This window comes from Arachis ipaensis, chromosome B8, assembly GCF_059453495.1.
Source record: "Arachis ipaensis isolate K30076 ecotype BB chromosome B8, ASM5945349v1, whole genome shotgun sequence".
NCBI classification, from domain to species: Eukaryota; Viridiplantae; Streptophyta; class Magnoliopsida; order Fabales; family Fabaceae; genus Arachis; species Arachis ipaensis.
The window spans coordinates 90,659,377-90,669,541 of record NC_142443.1 but is presented as its reverse complement, the minus strand read 5'-3'; the positions used below and the strand labels follow the sequence as shown (position 1 = coordinate 90,669,541).

General features: G+C 40.3%; 1 non-coding gene across 1 annotated transcript; it reads left to right on the top strand.

The window, feature by feature from the left end:
• Positions 1–4,483: 4,483 nt before the first annotated feature.
• LOC148548793 (small nucleolar RNA R71) lies at positions 4,484–4,590 on the top strand. Its single transcript, XR_015898339.1, has one exon. It is a non-coding gene; the product is annotated as a small nucleolar RNA R71 (small nucleolar RNA).
• The last annotated feature ends 5,575 nt before the right edge of the window (positions 4,591–10,165 follow it).

Genomic DNA, 10,165 nt, shown 5'->3' with positions numbered 1-10,165 from the left:
GACGAAAATGGGAGTAACGCGATCGGGTGGGTTGCGCGATCGCGTGAGAGGGGGGGAGAAGGGTGACGCAATCGCGTGGGTCGCGCGATCGCGTCGCTGGAATTTGTGCTAAACGCACGACTCCAGCGCCGTTTTAACGCAACTCTCTGTCTCCTTTTGGGGTGATGTGCAATCCATGCGACGCGATCGCGTCGCTCACGCGGTCGCGTGGGATTGGTATTGTGCAAGTGACGCGGTCGCATGGGGTATGCGATCACGTGGGCCAATTTGTGCGAAACGCACAGGGGCCGCACGATTCTAGCCTAACTTTCTGTTCGTTGGATCCTTACGCCGATATATATATCACGCGGCCGCGTGGGTCACGCGGTCGCGCGGGTGGTGTTTTCCGCGATATGACGCGATCGCATGGGGCATGCGGTCGCGTCGTGCATCCCCTTTTTTTTTTTAAACTGAAAAATGCAAAATGCAATGATTAATAAGAATGTTATGCATGATTCCAGGTTTAATAAATTAAAATAAAAAAGGAAAAATGAAAGCAATTATCAAGAAATAAATTGAAAAAGAAGCGACCATACCCTGGTGGGTTGTCTCCCACCTAGCACTTTTAGTTAATGTCCTTAAGTTGGGCATTGGAGGAGTATCCTGTTATGGTTGCTTATGTTTAAATTCGTCCAAAAATCTCCACCAGTGCTTGGAATGCCAATGGCCTCCGGGGTCCCAAACTAGGCATGTAAAGCTTCTGAGCAGCTTCAAACAGATATTCAGCCTCCCGGGATGACGAATGTCAGAATATAATCCATGATCCCAAGCTGTGTTTTTAGATCCGCCTCCGTTTTGATTTGTAAGTTTCCATTCGGGCGGGTTAAAAAGTAGAATCTCACCGTGGTGACCAAATGTTTTCCGTGATCCATGCAATTGAGCATGATACGAATCCGTGTACTTCGAAGTGAAGCGTGGAACCTTATTGAACCTGGTGCACCAGCTCTGAGTACGAGCCAATTCCCTCTTACTCTTAAAGCCGCAGAGAGCTCTAAGTTGGCCATCTGTTTCGAGCAAACCATATTCAAGTGAATAAGTAAAATTATAAGTTAAGGATTGTACCCACTTGAAGCTTGTATTAGGTGGTAATGGCCTTGGGATAGGTGTTTTTGGTGGTTCTGCAAGTTCCGTTTCCTTGTGCTCTTCTGTGAATTCTTCCACTTCTTTGCAAAGATCTTCAATTGTATCTGTGTCCTAGTCAAAGTCTTCTATGCCTTCCTCATTACTTGAGTCATAGATTGGAGGTTGAGAGAAATCTACCTCCGCATCATCTTCATATTCACTTGGGGAAAATTCTTCGATCTCAGAGAATTCACTTGCGGATGCAAGTTCATTACTAAGAGAACTAGACTTGTGACTATCATCATCAAGGAAATTTGCTTCTTGGATTATTCCGTCTAATTCTTCGTAAACGACTTGCCTTGGAGATTGTATGGCATCCTCCTCAGCATCAACTGTAGCATCTTGGACGGAGTTTTCCTCAATTCTGGATTCCCAAGGAAGTTCAGCATCTCCTAGATCTTCAAGCAACTCTTCTTCTTGAACAATGACAGCTTCTTCCACTTGTTCTAGTACGAATTCATTCTCTGTCTTGTCCACTGGAGTCTCTAGTATTTCTTTCATGCTACGCTCTTCATCGGGCTGTCCACACGGAGCTGTGGTTGATCCTTGTATATTTGAGCGCCTAGTGGCCCATTGAATTAGTGCTTGCTCCAGTTGTTGAATGGTTGTTTCAAATTTAATTACTGTTTCTTTTAGGCGATCCTCTGCTTCGCGGTTTGCCAGACTTGGACATGATACAAAGGAAAGTGGTGATGATTGGGAACGATTAGATTGGTATTGGGGTAAGGAAGGATCATATGATGGCGAATGGTGAAGAGAAGCTTGTGAGTGTGGTGGTTCGAGGTTATATTGAAAGGATGGTTCATATGCACGGGGTGGGGCTTGTTGGTAGTTACAAGGTTGTCCACCATGTCTTTCAGCTGGATATGCACGGTAGAATGGTCTTTGTCCAGGATATCTCGGAGGGTGTTGCTGCCAAAAGGGTTGATTAGATCCTCTTGGTTCCATCCATCCTTGATTGGTCTGACCTTGATGCACATTCCTGCTGTAACTTCTATTTCCTTTAACAATATTAGAACCAAACTCAAAGCGAGAGGGGTGAGAGTTCATAGTAGCAAATAAAGATAAAAAGGAAAAACAAAAATAAATAAACAAGAAAAAGAAAAATATTTACAATAACCAATAATAAGGCACACGTTAGCAGTTCCCCAGCAACGGTGCCATTTTGACGTTAGGGTTTTTTACCAATAAAGAGATTCATAGAAACGGTTGCGTTGTAGATATAGTCTCTAAACCGACAAAAATCCCTTCGTACAAACGTTTTGGGTGTCACAAGTAACAAACCCCTTTAAAAATTGTTAACCGAGTATTCAAACCTTGGGTCGTCTTCTCAAGGAACTGCGAGGAAGTATGTTCTTATTATTGGCTATAAAGGTTGTAATCGCGGTTTAGAAGATGAGAAGCAAGTAATTTAAATGACAAGTAAAGCAAATGGCAATTAAAATAAATAAATACTGTAAAGCAGACTTTTGGCAAGATAAGGGAAATTAGAGGTCCAACTTAGTTATCTCTCTCAACTATAATGAAAGTTGAATCTAAACTCCACTTGGTCAACCTTTACCAGGGCAAAGGAAAGTCAAGGGACTAATTAAATTGACCTTTGAATCCTATTTATTTCCTAAGAAAAGGTTGGGATTACTTAAGTTCAGCTCAATTAGCAAGATAACGATTATCAATTATGTTGAGTTTAATAACTGTTGAGTTACTAAATTCTTAACCAGAACTAAAAGGGGAAAAAGTAAAATTGCTAGAATAATAAAAATATCCTTAGATGGGACACAATGATAACTTAAATCAAAGAGAACAATCATAAACTGAAAATACCTCAATTATGATTAATTCAAATAGCAGTCTGTAACATGGAAGAATTCTTAAATCAAATTATAATAATCAATTCAAATGTTGGAATAAATAAATAAAAGTAAAACTAAAATAAAAGAACATTAAACCTGGGATCCAGAGTTACTCTTAAAACAAGAAGAAATCCTAAATCCTAAAAGAGAGAGAGAGAAGATCTCCCTCTCAACTAAATCTAAATCATTGAAAACTAAAATTATGCGAGCTCTCTTTGAATGGATGCATTCCCACACTTTATAACCTCTGGTCTATGCTGTCTGTACTTGGATCTGGGCCAAAAAGGGCTTCAGAATTCGCTGGGGGCGTATTTTGTAAATTCTGATACGTGGCCTCTGTCACGCGTCTGCGTGGGTCACGCAGTCGCGTCATTTAGAGCTTTTCCTTTCCACGCGGTCGCGTTAGTCATGCGACAGCGTCATGTGCGTTCTGCTTAAGGCGCGCGGTCGCGTCAGTCATGCGGCCGCGTCACTTCTAATTTGTGCTTGGCACGCGATCGCGTCATCCATGCAATCGCGTGAATACCAGTTTCCTTAAAGCTCCGTTTTGCTTTCTCCTTCCATTTTAGTATGTTTTCTTTTCCATCATTTAAGTCATTCTGCCTTAGAAAATCTGAAACTACTCAACACATTGATCATGGCATCGAATGGAAATAAAGGTAATTAAAATAATTAATTTTTAAAGCTTAGAAAACATGTTTTCACAATATGACATAATAAGGAAGGGAAGGTAAAACCATGCAATTAATGTGAATAAGTAGGTGAAGAGTTGAATAAATAACTCTAATTAAGCACAAAAGAACTCATGAAATATGGGTTTATCAATGCCTTCAAGCAAAGTCTCAATTTTGGAGAGTCTATCTTCAGATGATGGTGAGTTGAGAGTGGATGGGTGAGTTGGGTCATTTTGGTTTTGGTATGGATGTGGAGAGGTGTTGTTAGGGTGGTGTTGATATGATCTCTATGTGGAATGTTGGTGAGCTACATTGTTGTTGTGGTTGTGATGTATCTGATCTTGGCTTTGATGTTGTTGATTTCCCCACCCAAAGTTTGGGTGATTCCTCCATCCAGGGTTGTAGGTTTTGGAGTATGGATGATGGGTGCCTGGGTGAGTTTCCAATGTAGTTGGCTTGTTCTTGCTCCTCCTCTGCCTCAGCATTCACTCCCTCTTGGGTTGCTGATGAGGTGGTGACTACTGCCACTTGGTTCCTCTCCATCTTCTTGGTGAGGTCAGCCAGCTGCTTGATAATAAGCTTGTTTTGGGCCAGCAGTGCATCTACATTGTTTAGCTCCATCACTCCTCTAGTATTGCCTCTTTCAGAAGCATAGAAGTAGTCATTCTCCACTACAGTCTCAATGACATCTATGGCTTCTTCAATGGTCTTCTTCTTGTTCAGAGATCCCCCGGATGAATGGTCTACTGCCTTCTTTGATTCATAAGAGAGGCCTTAATAGAAAAAGTGTAGTTGAACATATCTGGTGGACACCTTCTTGTCAGGTCCTTAAACCTCTCCCATGCTTCATATAGAGTCTCACCATCCTGCTGCCTGAATGTTTGCACCTCAGCTCTCAGCCTGTTGATCCGTTGAGGAGGATAGAATCTTGCCAAGAATTTGTTCACCACATATTCCCAGGTTGCTAAACTCTCCTTTGGGAAGGATTCCAGCCATTTAGATGCCTTGTCCTTAAGTGAGAAAGGGAACAGAAGTAGTCTATAGGTGTCAGGATGAACACCATTAGACTTCATAGTATCACATATCCTCAGGAAGGTGGTAAGATGTTGATTGGGGTCTTCTTGGACACTTCCACCGAATGAACAATTGTTCTGAACAAGGGTGATGAGCTGTGGCTTTAGTTCAAAGTTGTTGGCATGTATGGTTGGCCTTTAGATGCTGCTTCCATAGTTTCCTGGGTTTGGGTTGATGTAAGAACCCAGAACTCTTCTCTCTTGTCCAGCCTGATGCGCTGGACCTTCTCTGCCATGGTTGTGAACCTCTTCTTCATGATGGTTCTCCATGTCTTCATCCATGTCTGGTTCAAAGTACTCCTCCTCTTCCTCAGCACCAACTACTCTCTTTCCTCTTGCTTCCCTCCTTAATTTAAGGAAGGTCCTCTCAGGTTCAGAATCAAAAAAATTTGAAGCCCCGCTTCTTCTCCTTGTCATACAACCAACAAGGCACAAGCATGGAAATAGATGCAGAAAGTACTCTTGTTAAAATTACTGTTAGTGTGAGTGATGCAATATATCAAACAGTTAGTGGGTTAGTGAACTGAATGGTAAATAACTAAGTCAAAGGAGTAGGGGGAAGGGAGGAAAATAACTAAAACTGAAAGTAATCAACTCAAATAGAAATTTAAATCAAACAAAAGAAAAATTCTCAATCTAGTTATCCTCCGATTTAGTCATTGTTGATACAAAATCAAGCCCCAGCAACGGCGCCATAAACTTGATAGCACGGAAACTTGTCTCTCAACAATTTTCCTTCGGCAAGTATACCGAACTGTCGTCAAGTAAAAACTCACAATAGAGTGAGGTCGAATCCCACAGGGATTGATTGGTCAAGCAACTTTAATTAGTGGAATGTTCTAGTTGAGCGAAGCAGAATTTGGTTTGAGAGTTGCAAGAACTTAAATGGCGGGAAAGTAAATAGCAGAAAATGTAAATGCTGGAAGTAAAGAGCTGAAAGTAAATGACGGAAAGTAAATTGCAGAATTGTAAATGGGAATGGGGAAGATGCTCATAAAAGTAAATTGCAGAAATTAAAGAGAATGGGTAAGATCATAAATGGGGGTTCATTGGGCTTAGGAGATGTTGCATTCTCCGGATCAAGTTCATTTTCATCTCTTCCTCAATCAATGCATTCATTGATCTCCTTGGCAATCTTAAGTGATCGAATTCCAATTCCTTGGCAATTCAATCTCTCAAATCTTGATCAATAGCCAATTCCTTAGTCAATTGCTCATGAGAAGAGATGAAGTATGGTCACTGATTATACCACATGCATTCCCAAATCAAGTGTTGGTAGGATTATAGTCACCATACCCAACCAAACCCAATTTGGTCCAACATGAGAAAGCATTTCTAGCATGATCTCTTCATTCCTCTTCCAAGGTTCAGAAGAGATCTAAGTATGAATAGCTTCTTTTCCAAGATAACTACCCAATTGGATGAAGATTGAAAGCTTTCTAGTAAAATCAAGAGAAAAGATAGAAGAAGAGTAATGAAAACTAGTATTGATCCATCAAATTACATCAGAGCTCCCTAACCCAATGAAAGGGGTTTAGTTGTTCATAGCTCTGGAAATGGAGAACAAAGATGGAGAATACATCATGAAAACTAGAACTAGAAGTACAGAGAAAGTAAATTATACAGAGAGTAGTTCTCAATTTCCCATCCCCCAAAAGCTGCTTTCTAATTCAAAACTTCCCCTATATATACTACTCTTCTAATCTTCTAGTTGGTTCTTCAAGTCTTGGATATGCGACTTTGGATCTTGAGTTTGAAGCAGTTATACTCTTCAGTGGGCTTAGCTTTACTTGTAGAGAGAAAGTGTGAAGTAGGCAGGGTGTTTAGCTCAGGACGTTAGTGGCGTTAACATTAAGTGAGAGTGTGGGTTCGAGAATGTTAGTGGCAATCACCTTTTTCACTAACGTTCCTCACCCAGGGATGATCCACGTTAACTTCAACGTTAGTGGCACCAATGTGACCACTAACGTTGCCTCTTGGTCTTTCGCACACGTTATTGGGGCTCACCTTTTCCAATAACGTTGAGAGTCCTCCCTTCCCCTTACGTTAGAGTCCACATTAGCTTAGTTAACGTGGCTTTTAACGTAGGCTTGCCAATCCTTCGAGAACGTTAGTGACACTTACCTTTGTCACTAACGTTCCAAGGTGCCCCTTCTTCCCACGTTAGCGTCCACGTTAACTAAGTTAACGTGGCTTCTAACGTGGTAATGATAGCCATCTCCAATGTTAGTGACAAAGGTGAGTGTCACTAACGTTGGCTCATCATCCTATCCTCAACGTTAGCTTCCACGTTAACTAAGTTAACGTGGGAGTTAACGTGGCTCATGGTGGCTCATTGTAGCTCATTCCAACATTAGTGACAAAGGTAAGTGTCACTAACGTTGGGGATTGTTTGCTTTCTCTATGTTAGCTTCCACGTTAACTAAGTTAACGTGGGAGTTAACGTAGCTCAAGGTGGCTTAGCCCAACGTTAGTGACAATGATGAGTGTCACTAACGTTGGCCACTCTTTTGCTTCCCAACGTTAGAGTCCATATTAACAAAGTTAACGTGGAGGCTAACGTGGCCAATATGAGCTTGGTCCAACGTTAGTGGCAAAGGTGAGTGTCACTATCGTTGGCTCCACTTTCTTTCTTTCATGTTAGAGTTCACGTTAACTTAGTTAACGTGACTCTTAACGTGGGCTATGAAGGCTTCGAGGACGTTATTGGCGATTACTTTTCTCATTAATGTTGCAAGCTAGCTCCCATTCCACGTTAGTGGTCACGTTAGTTAGACTAATGTGGCTGCTAACGTGGTTCTTTCTTGCTTCCTTTGTCCTGAAATCAAGCAATAAAGTGCATCAAAGTTCTAATCCACATCATGAGACATGCATCATCTAATTTTTCATATAATTCATGCATAATTCTCATGAAACCATGTAAAGAGCACTATGTTTGCTCGAATCAAGATGTAAGTGAAATTCTACCCAAAACTTGCTTATTTCCTAAGAAAATGCATGAAACTACCCTAAAACAGTAAAGAAAAGGTCGGTGAAACTGGCCAAAATGCCCCGGCATCATGAACTGAACGCTCCACTGGGAGCACAAAATGCAGCCTGATCCAATTAAACCAAGCAAATCCGGATCCACTTCTTCAAGGCCAGATCAAAAGCCCATTCCAATTGCTCAATGGATGAAAATAGAAAGTGTATAAATAGGAGCAATTTTGATTTGAGAAGGACCTTTACTTCAAATTTTGTATTACTTTTCTTTTTGGCACTCTTTTAAATTTTCCTTTTCTTTAGAATTTGGGAATTGTGATTAGATCTAAGTTTTCTATCTGTTTATTCTTTCATCTGCAACTTCTATTTTCTGTTTTGGGTTTTGAATTCAGCTTGAAGAACACCGCTGAATTTCTTCATCTGAGAATCATCTTTTACTTTTCCTATTTATGGTTCTAAGTATTGGAAATTAGATCTCAATCTTCTTTTTTGTTTTCATTTTACTTCTTCTGCCCTTTCTTCTTTTCTGTTTTGGTCAAGAGAGCAATTGAGATTTGAGTTTCTTTCTATTTTGTTATTTGAAAGCAATTGTTAAATTCTCTTTATGAATTTAGATCTGATCCAAGTTCTCATTCTATTTTGACTCCTTTGCAAATTTTCCATTTCTATTATGCTACTGAAATCTAGATCTGAACCTCTTCATCTCATAGTTCTCTGATTTACTTTAATTTACATTTTCCAGCTTAATTTTGAATCCTAGTACCCAAATCCCTTTATTCTTTATGCAATTAAAGTTTCTTGTCAATTTATATTCAGCAATTTACATTTCTTGCACTTTAAGTTTCTATTATTTACATTTCTTGCAATTTAAGTTTTAGCTCTTTTACTTTCTTGCAATTTAAGTTTCTGCAATTTACTCTTTTTGCACTTTAAGATTTTATCAATTTACCTTCTTCCTTTAATTTCCATGAAATTTTACTTCTGTTAATCAAGTTTTACTCAAATCATCAACTATTCACTCAACTAAATTCATCACCTAACTAAAGTTGTTCAATCCATCAATCCCTGTGGGATCAACCTCACTCTTGTGAGTTATTACTACTTGATACGACCCGGTACACTTACCGGTGAGTTTGTGTGGAATTGTTTTTCTCTCATCAGCTCGGAGCTTCCAAATTCCTTGCATCATAGGAGAAATCACAGTAGAAAAATTCTTATGTGATTTGGGAGCCAGCATAAATTTGATGTCCTTAGCAATGATAAAGAGAATGAAGATTGAGGAAGCCAAACCAATAAGAATGGAACTTCAATTAGCAGACCGATCATTCAAATTCTCCCATGGAGTAGTAGAAGACTTGTTGGTGAAAAGGTGGGAGACTTCATCTTCCCAGCTGACTTTGTGGTGTTGGATATAGAAGAAGAAGCCAAAGCATCAATCATTTTGGGAAGGCCGTTTCTAGCAACAGCTGGAGCTATCATCGATGTCCAAAAAAGAGAATTATTTCTTAGACTACATGATAAGAAAATGGTATTCAATATATTCAAAGCCATGAATTACCCACAGGAATCATTGGGAGAATGCATGAGGTTGGATGCAGTGGAGGTTATGGTATAAGAGACCCTTGAAGAAGAACAACTTGAGGAAGTACCGGAGGAAGATTCCCCACCAACCAATGAAGCTGCAGAAATCCAAGCAGCTGAGGTACTCATCCGAAGCACATTAGAAGAAAAGAAAGAAGAGAAAAAAGCACCCAAACTAGAAAAGAAGGTATTGCCTCCCACTCTCAAGTATGCATACTTAGGAGGTGATGGAAGTTATCCAGTGATCATCAATTCTGCTCTCAGTCAATAACAAGAAAAAGAGTTAATCAAGGTGCTGCAAAAGCACCAAGATGCCATTGGATGGACCCTTACTGATTTAAAAGGGATAAGCTGGTCCATATGCATGCATAAGATCCTATTGGAAGATGATGCCAAATCTTCCATTCAACCCCAAAGAAGGTTGAATCTAGTCATGAAAGAAGTGGTGCAAAAGGAGGTCATCAAGCTATGGCAGGCAAGGGTGATCTACCCAATTTTGGATTGTCCATGGGTGAGCCCCATCCAAGTGGTCCCCAAGAAAGGAGGCATCACTATGGTGCCCAATGAAAGGAATGAACTCATTCTTACAAGAACTCACAGGATGGAGGATGTATATTGATTATAGAAAACTTAATGAGGCCACAAGAAAAGACCACTTTCCACTTCCATTCATGGACTAAATGCTGGAAAGACTTACTGGAGGTGCATACTACTGCTTCTTAGATGGCTACTCAGGCTACAACCAGATAGTAGTTGCCCAAGAGATCAAGAAAAAACATCTTTCACTTGTCAATATGGAGTCTTTGCTTATAGACGCATGCCCTTTGGACTGTGCAATGCA